Genomic DNA, 17,836 nt, shown 5'->3' on the forward strand with positions numbered 1-17,836 from the left:
TGAGTTCTTTATATTTTCACGCTATTACTTTTGCTTGTTTGATATAGCTCTAGCTATAGCAGTGTGGTGGTGAAAATAATTCATTGTTGTATATTTCTGCTCAGCCATTTGGACCTTGGTATCAGTGAATTTGGTTGTTTCTAGTTTGAATTGCATCTTTTTCCATCATTTCCTCTTGAGTCTCAGTCTTGTAGAATTTAGGGCACAGAAACTGGCCATTCAGCTCAACTGTCCAGGCCAGTGTTTCTGCTACACACATGCCTTTTCCTGTCCATCACAACTTGTTCTATTATTTTTCTCTCATGTGTTTATCCTTTTCAATGCATTTACGTTATTAACACAATTGTGAATGTGTCCAGCTGTGTTTAGGATGATTGCTGAGCAGAGCAGAGTGTTGGTGATTGCCTGAGGTAAAAATGGATTAATAGAGTCATATGTCATTATAAATCAGTAGAATCGACAGAAAATCAGCAAAATACAAATGGTGATTGACATTGCAACATTTTGATGAAATAATTTATTGAACCATTTGGAAAGTTCCATGTTCAAAGTTATTTGAAAGCATGTTCGCAGCTGCACTGGGATGCCCAATTTGACCTTTTGGAATTTTTGTTCTGTACACTATCTTTTCAACAGACAATCAGCTCTTTCAATAAAGTATTATCATTGATAGGTAAACCTTTCATCAGGAAACTGCAGCTGTAGCTTTTAGAGATTGGTAGTACAGATCTTGTTTGAGCATTTTATTTACTTGGATGTGCTGAGTGCTGTTTGTGCTCTGGATGCAAAAGCAATAGCTGAAGATTTGAAAGGATATCTGATTCTTATCTCGCTCGATGCTTGTAAGATGTGTTCTTGGCTGTTATAAAACAGACAAACCTTAAAGGTTGCTGTACTTCCCAGAATGGTTTGGTGGGTATACATTCTTCATTTTGGTATTTGTGACTTGGAGTCAGCCTTTTTCAGCACATGATTGTTGTATGAATTGCATAATGCGTAAGATGATGCTTGTAAAGGAAAAGCAAACTAAACAGCACAATTATTAAAGTGCTCCATGTGTAGTATAAGTTGGACAAAGCTTTATAACTGCCCTGTAATATCGAGGCAAGAAAGTGACGGCAACAGAAAGGGGGATTGAGCAGGTTTGTTGCTTCCTCTGTGTCTGTTTAACATTCACGATTTGCTGCAAGATGATTGTGAAAGAAATTACTAATAGCATAAGAGCATTAGACATGGGCATACTGAGAGGTTCACACAACACAATTTTCACTCTTTCACTCAATAACCTTCTGAAAATTGTATTCCCATTGTAAAGTAAAAATTATAATATTTTAAATCTGGAGTGTCAAACTCAATTTGAAGAGTCATTGACAATATAAAGGAGCTGGGTAGAGAATGTGCATGAAATTAGACATTGCTCTTTAACCTCTGGCATCTAACCTCAGGTCAGCACAGACTGATGGAATGAAACAAATATTATACATATTTTATAAGCACAATATACTCAGTCGGTAAAGTAGCAGCTGTGGAGAAAGAAGCAGAACCAATATTTCAGTCAATGAAATTTATCTATTCTCTGTCAACTACTCCTCAGATTGATGTTATGAAAAGAGTTTGTTACAGGCTCACAGCAGGAATCTGCTGTCGTTTGTCAGCCCGAAGAACAGAAATGTCTATGTTCAGTAATGTTGAACCAGGTTTCAGTGGGATCTGTAAGAAAGGGTGAAAATTTATGATCTTCGAAGTTGGTTCACAAACAACAGATTAAATTGTGAATTGGACAAGATCCCTGAAGTGGAATGGACAAAAATTGTTGAAATGCCCATTTCGTGTTACATCTTGTATTTGTTTTCAAAATCAATTTCAGCTGAGCTTGCAAGTAACTAACCTAGTCTGAACTGTTGGTCTGATGGAGGAATAGAACAAGGGCTTATGGACACTTCTCCCTTAAGTATGTTGACTTACTTTTAGCTTTGACTGTCATGTGTAAGTCACCAGCAGAAAACTACTTCTTGGTCTTTATCTCCAGGTTAGATTTGAGCATGCTGTGTGTTTCTCTAGGAAGAATGAAGGGGAACATTTTGTTACCATGACCAATTTGGCAGGAGCAATTACATTACATTGATATGGCCAGGAAGCAGACTGGTATTTATTTTTTGATGAAAATCCAAACCCCACCTTCCTGTCCATCTTCCTTCCCACCTATCCACTCCACACTTCCCACCGACCTATCACAAGCATCTCCGACCTTCGCACACCCGATCGCCATTCCAATTACCTTTCCCCTAGCCCCAACCCATCCCGTAGTTATTTCTCAGCCCCTTTCCCCTCCCAGTCCTGATGAAGGGTCAAGCCCATAGAGTCATTTAGATATAGCCAGCACACAAACAGATCCTTCGGTCCAACCTGTCCATGCCGACCAGATATCCCAACCCAATCTAATCCCACCTGCCAGCACCCGGTCCATATCCCTCCAAACCCTTCCTATTCAGAAACCCATCCAGATGCCTTTTAAATGTTGCAATTGTACCAGCCTCCACCACTTCCTCTGGCAGCTCATTCTATACACGTACCACCCTCTGTGTGAAAACGTTGCCCCTTAGGTCTCTTTTATATCTTTCCCCTCTCACCCTAAACCTATGCCCTCTAGTTCTGGATTCCCCGACCCCAGGGAAAAGACCTTGTCTATTTATCTTATCCATGCCCCTCATAATTTTGTAAACCTCTATAAGGTCACCCCTCAGCCTCTGACGCTCCAGGGAAAACAGCCCCAGCCTGTTCACCCTCTCCCTATAGCTCAAATCTTCCAACCCTGGCAACATCCTTGACAATCTTTTCTGAACCCTTTCAAGTTTCACAACATCTTTCCGATAGGAAGGAGACCAGAATTGCACGCAATATTCCAACAGTGGCTTAACCAATGTCCTGTACAGCCGCAAAATGATCTCCCAACTCCTGTACACAATACTCTAACCAATAAAGGAAAGCATACCAAATGCCTTCTTCACTATCCTATCTACCTGCGACTTCACTTTCAAGGAGCTATGAACCTGCACTCCAAGGTCTCTTTGTTCAGCAACACTCCCGAGGACCTTACTATTAAGTGTATAAATCCTGCGAAGATTTGCTTTCCGAAAATGCAGCACCTCGCATTTATCTAATTTAAACTCAGCCCATTGGCCCATCTGGTCCAGATCCTGTTGTAATCTGAGGTAACCTTCTTCGCTGTCCACCAAACCTCCAATTTTGGTGTCATCTGCAAACTTACTAACTAAATCTCATATGCTCACACCCAAATATCCATTTATATAAATGGTGAAAAGTAGCGAACCCAGCACCGATCCTTATGTCACTCCACTGGTCACAGACCTCCAGTCTGAAAAACATCCCTCCACCACCACCCTCTGTCTTCTACCTTTGAGCCAGTTCTGTATTCAAATGGCTAGTTCTCCCTGTATTCCATGAGATCTAATGTTGCTAATCAGTCTCCCATGGGGAACTTTGTCGAACGCCTTACTTAAATCTATATAGTTCACATTTACCGCTCTACCCTCATCAATCCTCTTTGTTACTTCTTCAAAAATCGCAATCAAGTTTGTGAGACATGATTTCCCACATACAAAGCCATGTTGACTATCCCTAATCATTCCTTGCCTTTCCAAATACATGTACATCCTATCCCTCAGGATTCCCTCCAACAACTTGCCCACCACCGACGTCAGGCTCACCGGTCTGTAGTTCCCTGGCTTGTCTTTACCACCCTTCCTAAACAGTGGCACCACGTTTGCCAACCTCCAGTCTTCAGGCACCTCACCTGTGACTATCGATGATACAAATATCTCAGTAAGGGGTCCAGCAATCACTTCCCGAACTTCCCACAGATTTCTCGGGTACACTTGATTGGGTCCTGGGGATTTATCCACTTTTATTTGTTTCAAGACACCCAGCACATCCTCCTCTGTAATCTGGACATTTTTCAAGATGCCACCATCCATTTCCCCACATTCTATATCTTCGATGTCCTTTTTTGCAATAAACACTGATGCAAAATACTCGTTTAGTATCTCCCCCATCTCCTGCGGCTCCACACAAAGGCCACGTTGCTGATCTTTGAGGGGCTCTATTGTCTCCCAAGTTACCCTTTTGTCCTTAATATATTTGCAAAAACCCTTTGGATTCTCCTTAACTCTATTTGCCAAAGCTATCTCATGTCCCCTTTTTGCCCTCCTGATTTCCCTCTCAAGTATACACCTACTGCCTTTATACTCTTATTCATTCATTCTGTCAATACCTGACATATAGAACATAGAACATAGAACATAGAACAGTACAGCACAGAACAGGCCCTTCAGCCCACGGTGTTGTGCCGACCACTGATCCTCATGTATGCACCCTCAAATTTCTGTGACCATATGCATGTCCAGTGGTCTCTTAAATATCCCCAATGACCTTGCTTCCACAACTGCTGCTGGCAACGCATTCCATGCTCTCACAACTCTGTGTAAAGAACCCGCCTCTGACATCCCCTCTATACTTTCCTCTAACCAGCTTAAAACTATGACCCTCGTGTTAGCCATTTCTGCCCTGGGAAATAGTCTCTGGCTATTGACTCTAACTATGCCTCTCATTATCTTGTACACCTCAATTAGGTCCCCTCTCCTCCTCCTTTTCTCCAATGAAAAAAGTCCGAGCTCAGTCAACCTGTCTTCATAAGATAAGCCCTCCATTCCAGGCAGCATCCTGGTAAATCTCCTCTGAACCCTCTCCAAAGCATCCACATCTTTCCTATAATAAGGCGACCACAACTGGACGCAGTATTCCAAGTGCGGTCTAATGAAAGTTTTATAGAGCTGCAACAAGATCTCACGACTCCTAAACTCAATCCCCCTGTTAATGAAAGCCAAAACACCATATGCTTTCTTAACAACCCTGTCCACTTGGGTGGCCATTTTAAGGGATCTATGTACCTGCACACCAAGATCCCTCTGTTCCTCCACACTGCCAAGAATACTATCCTTAATCCTGTACTCAGCTTTCAAATTCGACCTTCCAAAATGCATCACCTCGCATTTATCCAGGTTGAACTCCATCTGCCACCTCTCAGCCCATCTCTGCATCCTGTCAATGTCCCGCTGCAGCCTACAACAGCCCTCTATACTGTCAATGACACCTCCAACCTTTGTGTCGTCTGCAAACTTGCTGACTCATTCTTCAATCCCCTCATCCAAGTCATTAATAAAAATTACAAACAGTAGAGGCCCAAGGACAGAGCCTGTGGAACACCACTCACTACTGACTTCCAGGCAGAATATTTTCCTTCTATCAACACTCGCTGTCTTCTGTTGGCCAGCCAATTCTGTATCCAGACAGCTAAGTTCCCCTGTATCCCATTCCTCCTGACCTTCTGAATGAGCCTACCATGGGGAACCTTATCAAATGCCTTGCTGAAGTCCATATACACCACATCCACAGCTCGACCCTCATCAACTTTTCTAGTCACATCCTCAAACAACTCGATAAGGTTTGTGAGGCATGACCTGCCCCTCACAAAGCCATGTTGACTGCATTTAATCAAGCCATGCTCTTCCAGATGGTCATAAATCCTATCCTTTCTAACACCTTGCAGATGACAGACGTGAGACTTACTGGGGATTTCCCTATTTCCTTTCTTGAAGAGAGGAATTACATTTGCCTCTCTCCAGTCCTCAGGTATGACTCCAGTGGAGAGCGAGGATGAAAAGATCTTCGCAAGTGGCGAAGCAATTGCATTTCTTGTTTCCCAAAGCAGCCGAGGACAAATCTGGTCCGGGCCTGGCCACTTGTCAATCTTAATGTTTGACAAAATTTTCAGCACACCAGCTTCCTCTATCTCTACCCATTCCAGCATGCACACCTGCTCTTCAAAGGTTTCATTCACTACAAAGTTCGTTTCTTTCGTAAAGACAGAAGCAAAAAACTAATTTAGGGCTTCCCCTACCTCCTCAGACTCCACACACAAATTCCCTATGCTATCCCTGATCGGCCCTACTCTTTCTTTGACCATTCTCTTATTCCTCACATAAGTGTAAAATGCCTTTGTGTTCTCCCTAATCCGTTCTTCCAAGCCTTTCTTGTGCCCCCTCCTGGCTCTCCCCAGACCATTTTTGAGTTCCTTCCTCGCCTGCCTGTAATCCTCTAGATCTGAGCTTGACCTTAGCTTCCTCCACTTTATGTAAGCTACCTTCTTCCTTTTGACGAGAAGCTCCACCGCTCTCGTCATCCAAGATTCCTTTATCTTACCACTTCTTGCCTGTCTCAGAGGGACATATTTATTCATCACTTGCAACAACTGTTCCTTAAACAGTCTCCTCATGTCTACAGTGCCTTTACCATGGAACAATTGCTCCCAATCCATGCTTCCTAACTCATGTCTAATCGCATCATAGTTTCCTCTTCCCCCAATTAAATATCCTCCCATTTTGCCTAATCCTCTCCTTCTCTATAGCTATGTAGAATGTGAGGCAGTTGTGGTCACTATCACCAAAATGCTCTCCCACCACAAGATCTGATACCTGCCCCGGCTCGTTTCCAAGCACTAAGTCTAGAATGGCCTCTCCACTCGTCGGCCTGTCAACGTACTGAGTTAGGAAACCCTCCTGAACACACCTTACAAAAACAGCTCCATTCAAATCTTTTGCTCGAAGGAGGTTCCAATCAATATTGGGAAAGTTAAAGTCACCCATTACAACAACCCTACTACGTCCACAATTTTCCAAAATCTGCCGACCTATGCTTTCTTCCATCTCCCTGCTGCTATTGGGGGGCCTGTAGTAAACCCCTAACGAGGTGACTGCTCCCTTGCTGTTCCTAATTTCCACCCATACTGACTCGGTAGGCAGATCTTCCTCGACAATGGAAGCTTCTGTAGCTGTGATACCCTCTCTGATTAGTAGATTAGATTAGATTAGATTAGATTACTTACAGTGTGGAAACAGGCCCTTCGGCCCAACAAGTCCACACCGACCCGCCGAAGCGTAACTCACCCAGACCCATTCCGCTACATTTACCCCTTCATCTAACACTATGGGCAATTTAGCATGGCCAATTTGCCTAACCTGCATATTTTTTGGATTGTGGGAGGAAACCGGAGCACCCGGAGGAATTCCACGCAGACACGGGGAGAATGTGCAAACTCCACATAGTCAGTCGCCTGAGGTGGGAATTGAACCCAGGTCTCTGGTGCTGTGAGGCAACAGTGCTAACCACTGTGTCACCGTGCTACACCTCCTCCTCTTTTTCCCCCCCTCCCTATTCTTTTTAAATGCTCTAAACCCTGGAACATCCAGCAACCATTCCTGCCCCTGAGAAACCCATGTGTCTGTTATGGCCACAACATCATAGCACCAGGTACTGATCCATGCTGTAAGTTCATCACTTTTATTCCTGGTACTCCTTGCGTTAAAGCAAACACACTTTAACTGATACCTTGGTTCCTTGCCAGGAAAATCCTTCCCACTAGCTGGTCTACCTCTTGCTATTGCCTCATCTGCATCAACTCTCACCTTCGGTATACAGCTCAGGTTCCCACCCCCCCTGGCATACTTGTTTAAACCCTCTCGAACTACTCGAGCAAACCTTCCACCCAGGACATTGGTCCCCTTCCAGTTCAGATGCAACCCGTCCTTCTTGTACAGGTCCCACCTTCCCCAGAAGGCATCCCAATTATCTACATATATGAAGCCCTCCCTCCTACACCAGCTGCACAGCCACGTGTTAAGCTGCGCCCGCTCCCTGTTCCTCGCCTCGCTATCTCGTGGCACTGGTAGTAAACTAGAGAACACTACTCTGTTCGTTTTGCTTTGCAGCTTCCATCCTAACTCCCTGAAATCACTTTTTATATCCTCGATCCTTTTCCTGGCTATATCATTAGTGCCAATATGTAACACGATTTCTGGCTGTTCGCCCTCCCCTTTTAGAACCTTATACACCCGATCGGAGACGTCCCGGACCCTGGCACCAGGAGGCAACAAACCTCCCGGGAATCCCGATCCTGACCACAAAATCTCCTGCCGATTCCCCTAACTATCGAGTCCCCTACCACAAGTACTTTTCTATTCTGCCCCCTTCCCTTCTTTGCCACAGTGTCAGGCTCAGTGCCAGAGAACTGACTGTTATGGCTTTCCTCTGGTAGGTCATCCCCCCGCAGCAGTATCCAAAACGGTATACTTATTGCTGAGGGGAATGTCCACAGGGGATCTCTGCACTGTCTGACTGTCCCCTTTCCTCCCCCTAACTGTAACCCATCTATCCTTGTCCTGAGCCTCAGAAGTGACCAACTCCCGGTAACTCCTCTCAATTACCCCCTCAGCCTCCCAAATGATCCGTAGTTCATCCAGCTCCAGCTCCAATTCCCTAACACGGTTTTCAAGGAGCTGGAGTTGGGTGCACTTCCCGCAGATGTAGCCAGCGGAGAGTGTGCCATGTCTCCCACCTGCCACATTCTGCAGGAGGAGCAAGCAACTGCCCCAGAATCCATTACCGACTTATCTGAACACTCACACAGTACTAAAGTAGGAAGCTTAGTTCAAGTTGCTATAAAATTAATAACAAACTTATATTCAATAGAGGAAGTTTAGAATGAACCTTACCTTATTAACTAGGTTAGAGGAGGAGGGCGGGTGGGAGACTCTACAGTAGTAGAGTCCCGGGTTTAGCCACCTTGCCGATATATATGGTCACTGCTTTCCTTCCCGGCTGCCTCTCTGGTCCTCGTAACTCCCCCCGCTGCTCCTGCTCCTTCTGTGAAAGGGAAAACGCTGCTCCGCTGGTGCTCGTACTCAAAAAAAACCCCACTATTTCTTTCATCATCCAGCATTCCCTACACCTACCAGCCTTTCCTTTCACCCTGACAGGAATATACTTTCTCTGGACTCTCGTTATCTCATTGCTGAAGGCTTCCCATTTTCCAGCCTTTACCGGTGAACATCTGTCCCCAATTAGCTTTTGAAAGTTCTTGCCTAATACCGTCAAACTTAGCCTTTCTCCAATTTAGAACGTCAACCTTTCGATCTGGTCTATCCTTTTCAATCACTATTTTATAACTAATAGAATTATGGTCGCTGACCCCAAAGTACTCCCGCACTGACACTTCGGTCACCTGCCCTGCCTTATTTCCCAAGAGGAGGTCAAGTTTTGCACCATCTCTAGTAGGTACATCCACATACTGACTCAGAAAATTGTCTTGTACACACTTAACAAATTCCTCTCCACCTAAACCCTTAACACTATGGCAGTCCCAGTTGATGTCTGGAAAGTTAAAATCCCCTACCATAACCACCCTATTATTCTTACAGATAACTGAGATCTCCTTATAAATTTGTTCCTCAATTTCCTGCTGGCTCTTTGGGGGTCTATAATACAATCCCAATAAGGTGATCATCCCTTTCTTATTTCCCAGTTCCACCCAAATAACTTCCGTGGATGTATTTCCGGGAATATCCTCCCTCAGCACAGCTGTAATGCTATCCCTTATCAAAAATGCCACTCCCCCTCCTCTCGTGTCTCCCTTTCTGTCCTTCCTGTAGCGTTTGTATCCTGGAACATTAAGCTGCCAGTCCTGCCCACCCCTGAATCATGTTTCTCTAATTGCTATGATATCACAGTCCCATGTTCCTAACCTTACCCTGAGCTCATCTGCCTTCCCTGTTAGGCCCCTTGCTTTGAAATAAATGCAGTTTATTTTATCAGTCCTACCATGTTTTCTGCTTTGTCCCTGCCTGCCCCGTTTGACTCGCTTCTTTTCTCAACTGTACCCGTCTCAGATCGATCTCTTTCCTCACTATCTCCCTGGGTCCCACCTCCCCACCTTACTAGTTTAAATCCTCCCGAGCAGCACTAGCAAATTTCCCTGTTAGTATATTAGTCCCCTTCCAATTTAGGTGCAATCCGTTCTTCTTGTACGGATCACCTCAACTTCAGAAGAGATTCCAATGATCCAAAAATGTGAATCCTTCTCCCATATACCAGCTCCTCAGCCAATCATTCATCTGCTCTATCCTCCTACTCGTGCCCTCACTAGTTCGTAGCACTGGGAGTAATCCAGGTATTACTACTCTCGAGGGCCTCCTTTTTAAATTCTTGCCTAACTCTCTATATTCTCATTGTTTTCCCTTTTTATTTCATTGGTTCCAATGTGGACAATGACCTCCTGCTGGCCCCTGTCCCCCGTGAGAACATTCTGCACCCTCTCTGAGACATCCTTGATCCTGGCATCAGGTAAACAACACACCATTCTGCTTTTTCTCTGCTGGCCACAGAAACGTCTGTCTGTGCCTCAGACTAGAGAGTCCCCTAACACAATTGATCTCTTGGAACCTGACGTACCCCTCATTGTATTAGAGCCTGTATTGACACCAGAAACTTGGATGTTTGTGCGACATTCCCCTGAGAATCCATCACCCCCTACATTTTCCACAACAGCATCCCTGTTTGAAATGGGATAGCCACAGGAGACTCATGCACCTCCTGCCTACCTTCCTTACTTTCCTGGAGTTAACCCATCTATGTGGCTATATCTGCGACTTTCCTCCCTTTCTATAACTGCCATCCATCACACCCTTTTTCTCTTTTAAATTCCTCCTTGCCTCTGTCACTCCAACTGATCCATATGATTCGCAACCTTCGGCATTTAGATTAGATTACATTACAGAGTGGAAACAGGCCCTTCGGCCCAACAAGTCCACACCGACCCGCCGAAGCGCAACCCACCCATACCCCTACATTTACCCCTTACCTAACACTGCGGGCAATTTAGCATGGCCAATTCACCTGACCCTGCACATCTTTGGACTGTGGGAGGAAACCGGAGCACCCGGAGGAAACCCACGCAGACACGGGGAGAACGTGCAAACTCCACACAGTCAGTCGCCTGAGTCGGGAATTGAACCCGGGTCTCAGGCGCTGTGAGGCAGCAGTGCTAACCACTGTGCCACCGTGCCGCCCTTTATTGCAGGGAAAATCCTCAGTAACACGGAAACTCTCCCTCAACTCCCACATCCGACAAGAAGAGCATTTCACTCTACTTAGGGCCAATTTTGCTTCTTTCAATCTACAGATCCAGAAAATAACACAGTTTTATTCCTCTACAAAACACTGCTCCAGGTTAAATTAATTCTTATGGCTTACATTTTGAAGTTTAATTAAGAGACATATCTCAATTAAACACATAATCAAGAAAGAACTCACTCTACTCACTCATGCAGACTTACTGTAAGACCACACGTAAAACTATTCAGTTATCTGATTCTGTGCTGTGACCTTTCCCAAACAGGTTCCTCCAAGCTCAGTTGTGAATTTCACTGTTTGTTAATTTTCCCAGACGCACTCCGATGTCCAGCGATACATGAATTCAAGCAGGAAAGGCAGTGACTGCACAGGTTCATTGCTGTGTCAGGGAGCAGTGGGAGTTTCTTTCTCTCTCTCTCTCTCTCTCTCCTGCACTGACCTGACCATGTGCTGCCTGTGTTTGTTCTCTCCCTTTTAAAAGTGCTGTTGTTTTGACTTTTTTTTCTCCAAAGTTTCAAAACAATGCAACAGCATATAAAACAGTTATTGATGCTCCTGGAATTTGAAGTAATCACCTTCAACACCTAAAATACCTCAAAAAAGGAGCAGCCTGTTACAGCCAGAAGCACAGCATGGAAGCAGATCCTTTAGTCCAACACGTCCATGCCGACCAGATATCCTAACCTAATCTTGTCCCGTTAGCCAGCACGTAAGCAATGTCCCTCCAAACCCTGCCTATTCATATACCCATCCAGATGCCTTTTAATTTTGCAATTGTACCAGCCTCCACCACTTCCTCTGGCAGCTCATTCCATACACGTACCACCCTCTGCGTGAAAACGTTGCCCCTTAGGTCCCTTTTATATCTTTCCCCTCTCACCCTAAACCTCTGCCCTCTATTTCTGGACTCCCTGACTCCAGGGAAAAGACTTTGTCTATTTACCCTATCCATGCCCCTCATGATTTTATAAACCTCTATAAGGTCACCCCTCAGCCTCCGATGCTCCAGGGAAAACAGCCCCAGCCTGTTCAGCCTCTCCCTGGAGCTCAGATCCTCCAACCCTGGCAACATCCTTGTAAATCTTTTCTGAACCCTTTCAAGTTTCACAACATCCTTCTGATAAGAAGGAGACCAGAACTGCACGCAATATTCCAACAGTGGCCTAACCAATGTCGTGTACAGCTGCAACATGACCTCCCAACTCCTGTACTCAGTGCTTTGACCATAATGTCAATGCCTTTGCTCCTCAGCTGCTGCCTGACCTGCTGTGCATTTTGCAGTGCCACACTGTATCGACTCTGACTTCTTCAGCACCTGCAGTCCTCACGATCTCTATAGATACAGCGATACTTAGAACAGTACAGCACAGGAGTAGGCCCTTGGGTCCACCATTATGCCCCTTTAAACTAATTCCATTTGCCTACACATGGTCCGTATCCCTCTTTTCCCTGCCTGCTCATGTGTCTGCCTGAATAAACTTTATTAATGTGTCTGCTTCTCCCACCTCCCCAGGCACCTACCAGCCTCTGTGTAAAAGACATTCCTCACAAAGCTCCTTTAAGCCTTGCCCCTCTCAGCTTAAACCCACGCCCCTCGTATTTGACATTTCCACCTTTGGAAAAGGACTCTGACTATCAAATCTATCCACGCCTCAGAATTTTATCTACTTCTGTCAGGTTGACCATCAGCTTCCGACACTCCAGTGTAAACAATCCAAGTTGTCCAACCTCTCCTTCTAGTTAATACACTCCAATCCAGGCAACATCTTAGTAAATCTCTTTTGCATCTTTTCCAAAGCCTCAAAATCCTTCCTGTGGTTTGGTGACCATAACTGAACACAATACTCCAAATGTGGCCTGACTAAAGTGTTATATAAGCTTATTTTAGTAGCTAAAAGCTTAGCTAAAAATCACTTTCAAATTATGAGGTGTAAGGATTAATCTAGGATCTCAGCAGACAAGTGCTTTAGCTCTGAGGAAGAGCCGTCTAGACTCGATACATCAGCTTGCTCTCTCTCCACGGATGCTGCCTGACCCGCTGGGATCTCCAGCACTTTTTGTTTTCAGTTCAAGTGCTCGACTGACCTTACCCTTTCCCCCAAAACTGGATCCCCAGCATAAGCTTTGATCTTTGTTTAGAATGGACAAACGGAACTGGGTGAAAGGTAAATGAAACCCTGAGATCTGAAAGTAATTAAAGGATTAGTGAGATTCTCCAAAAGGTCAGAGTTTATATACGTACGTCTGTTTAGTGACAGTGAAATAGTTTAATTGTGTAATTGGGTTGAAGTGATATTTTGCATTCTTTTTATGTCACAATGTAACGCGTGATCAGTTTTTTATTTGAAAGAGGATTGACACCATGGTTAGGCGCAGAAATACTTAAATGTGCATATGGGCTGATTACACATGAATTAATGACAAATCATTTGATGTATTAAACTCTACTCCATCTCCATTTGTCAGTGATGCAAGATGATTTGGTTGGTAGCTGATTATTATTTTGGAAACATCATTAAGTCCTCTCCATAAAATACATTGGAATAGACAAAGGGAGAAGTTAGATTGTAATGTGAGAAGCAGTGGGTAGTGGTATTGACATTGAGCTAATAATCTAGAGGTCCAAGTTAATGTTTGGGTTCAAAGCCCACCACCACAGCGATTGGAATTTAAACTTAGTAAATAGAGTATGACGTAGAAAATCAGCCTTAATGATGGTAATCATGGCAACTATTATTGATCACTAACAAAAAATGATCTGGTTGATGAAAATTCTTTGCAGTATAGAAGAAAATCTGCTATCCTTACCTGGAGGTCTGGCTTACCTACAACTCCATTCCCGCTGTAACAATGTTGACCCTTAACAACCCTCTAAAATGGCTGAACAGGAGCAATTAGAGATATGCAGGAAATAAATGCCCATGTCCCATTAAATCAAAACAATTGTCTGAGATGGAATTGAAAATCAGCTGCTACCTTTAATAGGCAGCCAATCCAGTATCGAGGAGAAAGTGAGGACTGCAGATGCTGGAGATCAGAGCTGAAAATGTGTTGCTGGAAAAGCGCAGCAGGTCAGGCAGCATCCAAGGAACAGGAGAATCGACGTTTCGGGCATAAGCCCTTCTTATGCCCGAAACGTCGATTCTCCTGTTCCTTGGATGCTGCCTGACCTGCTGCGCTTTTCCAGCAACACATTTTCAGCCAATCCAATATCGTCAGTTTTGCATCACCAGCCAAGACTAAGTTCTCCCCTATTGTGCCTCTGTCTAACTCCTAGGCATTTGCATTGAACTCTGTAACTGGTGGAGTAACTGCAATACCAATTATAGTTGTTGGTCAAGAGCACCCTTCCTCTGTTCAGAGTCAAAATTTACATGTCACTGGGTTATAGTCCAACAGGTTTATTTGAAACCACAAGCTTTCGGAGTCCCATCTTTCCTCAGGCAGCTAGTGAGAGAGAATACTTTGGACACAGAACTTATAAGTAAGAAATCAAAGGGTCATACAACTTCCTCTGCTTTGCTTGAGATCTGGCTGAGGAGAAAGTGAGGACTGCAGATGTGAGAGATCAAAATAGAAAGTGTGGCGCCAGAAAAGCACAGCAGGTCAGGCAGCTTCCAGGGAGCATGCGAATCGATGTTTCGGGCATAAGCCCTTCATTGGGAACTGCTGTATTCCTGATGAAGGCCTTATGCCCAAAATGTCAATTCTCTTGCTCCCTGTATGATGCCTGGCCTGCTGTGCTTTTCCAGCGCCACACTCTCGACTTGATAACTGGCTTCACTTGTACTGGTTTGATCTCTAGTACTTTGCCAAACTACAAACAAGGTACATTGGGCTTCAGAGCAGAAGGAAGTCATTCAGCCCAGGAATGCTCACCATTCGGTTTGCTCATGGCTGACCTGATTGTGGCCTTCCTCCATTTTCCTGTTTGCCTCTCATAACCCTTGGCCCAGGGTTGGTTTGGCTGAGTTGGCTGGATGACTGGTTTTCTAAATCAAGAATCTATGTACCTCAGTCTCAAATACATGCAAGTAGCATGACTGTGCATTCTGTGTGCGATGTAGATGAGTCGTGAAATATAAATTTGTGTTTTAGTTACAATGCATTCCTGATTGCAGTCATGCCTTTGATCATTGATTGGAGACCAGCTCCTTATACATGAGTACACAGGGTTGCTGAAGATTGCTTGTGTACCTATGATCATCAGCATGAATAGAATAGAGAAATGGAAGAGATCTCACCAATGTCTCGTCCAAGACCAACTTATGATCTGGGCAGAACAAAAAAATAGTGTGTAGAGTGGAAAAGAATGAGTCATCTAAATGAACAGTATTGCAAAAATATTACTTAAAAACTGAATTCTCCTTGGAAATTGTTGGAATGAAGATTTTCTGCAGCCCACATATTGTCTGTCAGACTATTGAAATCTGTCTGAATTTTAAAGAAATCTCTGCTCAGGGAGGCTCTTGTATATAAATTGGTTTCTAAAATATGGACGTGTGACTATCAAATCACAAGCGTGAGGCTCCCAAGAGCACCAGAAACTGTCTTTTCACCAGAATCCAGATCCTGCTTTTTAAGTGAAGTTAAATAGAAATGGATGAAAACCTCCCTGCAACTGCTCTTAATTCACTGCCAATTGACAGCTATACTCAGGGGAGGTCTACAAAATCAATAAGTTAACCTGTGAAATAAGGGTGTTCTTGTAAGATTCATATGAAAGTATTTTGTTAATGCCAGTGTAGGGTACCTATTGCTCGAAATCTAGCTCATACTGAGCTCAACCTATGTGGTGCTGTAATGTCCATAGCTGTGAGCCAGGAAGCCTGGGTTCAAGTTCGACCTGCTCCAGAGGAATGACAAAACATTCCCAAAAATATTGATTTGTAGCTCAGTGGTTAGCACTGCTGCCTCACAGCGCCAGGGACCCGGGTTCAATTCCTGTCTCTGGCGACTGTCTGTGTGGAGTTTGCACATTCTCCCCATGTCTGTGTGGGTTTCCTCCCACAATCCAAACATGTGCAGGTTAGGTGAATTGGTCAACATGAATTGCCCATAATGTTAGGTGCATTAGTCAGGAGTAAGTAGGGGAATGGGCCTGGGTGGATTACTCTTCAGAGGGTCGGTGTGGACTTGTTGGGCCGAAGAGCCTGTTTCCTTACTGTAGGAAATCTAATTCATAGAAATGATGGAAACCTGTAGAGGAAATTGTCATCTTTAGATAACTCTGTACTGTACCTGTCCTGGGAGTATTTGATAGGGAGAGTGTAGAGAAGCTTTAATCTTCATGTAACCCTGTGTAGTTCCTGTTATGGGAGGGTGTTTGATCAAGACAGTGTAGAGGGTGATTTACTCTGCATCCAACCCTGTGTTGTCCCTGTCCTTGATGCGTTTAATGGGACAGTGTAGATGAAGTTTTATTTTGTTTGATGGGACAGTGTAGATGAAGTTTTCAAGGAGTTGTTGATGATTTGTTTTTGCTGGGAGTTGCACATAAAATAAATGTTGAGAATAAAATTGGCAGAGAAATAAACAATTGAACAGTTTTTTTGCCTTGTGAATATTTTATCCTTCAGTGGGGACAATAAAAAAATTAAAATGCAATCCTGGGTTCCAGTTAGATCCATTCATGTTACATATTGGTTCAGCGTTGAACAGTTGTACATAGAATTTTTATGAAGAAATTAATTTTCTAAAAATTGATTTTCCTGGTGCATTTAATTTTAATTATAAAATGTGCAGTTACAACCAGAGGCTGGAACACATCCAAAGTATGTTGCAGGATGTGTCTTGCTGTTTTAAAAAATTATGACAACAGTAAATTAAGCTTATAAATCTTCTACTTCCGAAGCTGATGAATGATTCCTGACTACTAAGGAAGTGACAAAGTGGAGTGGTGGTTTCATTTCATCTGCAGTGATGACGAAGAGCAATTGTACATTGTCAAATGACTGTCCTTCTTCATGTTTGCCCGTGATGTGATAGGACCCAGATCAATCGACAGGAGATCCTTCACAACTTGCAATATGGCATTAGTCAAATCCTTTAGCAATTTAGTGATATACTGATGCTTCAACTTAAACCAGGACATTCCTGATACCTGTCTTATCCTATGCGGCACCCTGGGCTGAGTGCTGGAAAGAAATGAAGAATCTTAACGTTGCTTTTTAAATTGCTGACTGCAGGCTATAAGCTTAGGACTGTTCTTCATGATTTTATAATGCCATTGTAAGATTGAAAAGATAAAATTTATTCAGAGGCCCTTAGGACATAAAGCAAAGTTGAAATTCTACCTTGAAACTGCGACCTGCCCCATCTAATCCAGTGCTATTAATGAGACACAGACTGTGTCCCTCTTTTGGAGAGCCGACATATATTGTACAAGACTTATTATTGGTTTCTGACATTGTCAGCTAGAAGGTCAAAAGAATAGAGTGGTTCAGAGACACTGAACGTTTTTTTTGAGAGAATTTCTTGTTTCCAGTAATTCCACATTTTAAATTGTAACTGTGCCATTTGCTGACCTGCCAACACCGTGGCTGGGGAATAAAACTTAATAAAGTCTTTGAGTTTTTTATTGAACAGTTTGCCCATATGTGCTGTTACAGATAAAGCAAAACAGCAGGCCCCACACAATTGAGGAATATTCTTCAAATATCTAGTTCCCATCATTGCTTCATTGTTTTCTCATGTTCACCTATACTGGAAGAAAGGAGAAAGTGAGGGCTGCAGATGCTGGAGATCAGAGCTGAAAATGTGTTGCTAGAAAAGCGCAGCAGGTCAGGCAGCA

The sequence above is a fragment of the Chiloscyllium plagiosum genome, unplaced genomic scaffold, assembly GCF_037043375.1.
Source record: "Chiloscyllium plagiosum isolate Xiang-an unplaced genomic scaffold, Cpla_swu_hap1 HiC_scaffold_25, whole genome shotgun sequence".
NCBI classification, from domain to species: domain Eukaryota; kingdom Metazoa; phylum Chordata; class Chondrichthyes; order Orectolobiformes; family Hemiscylliidae; genus Chiloscyllium; species Chiloscyllium plagiosum.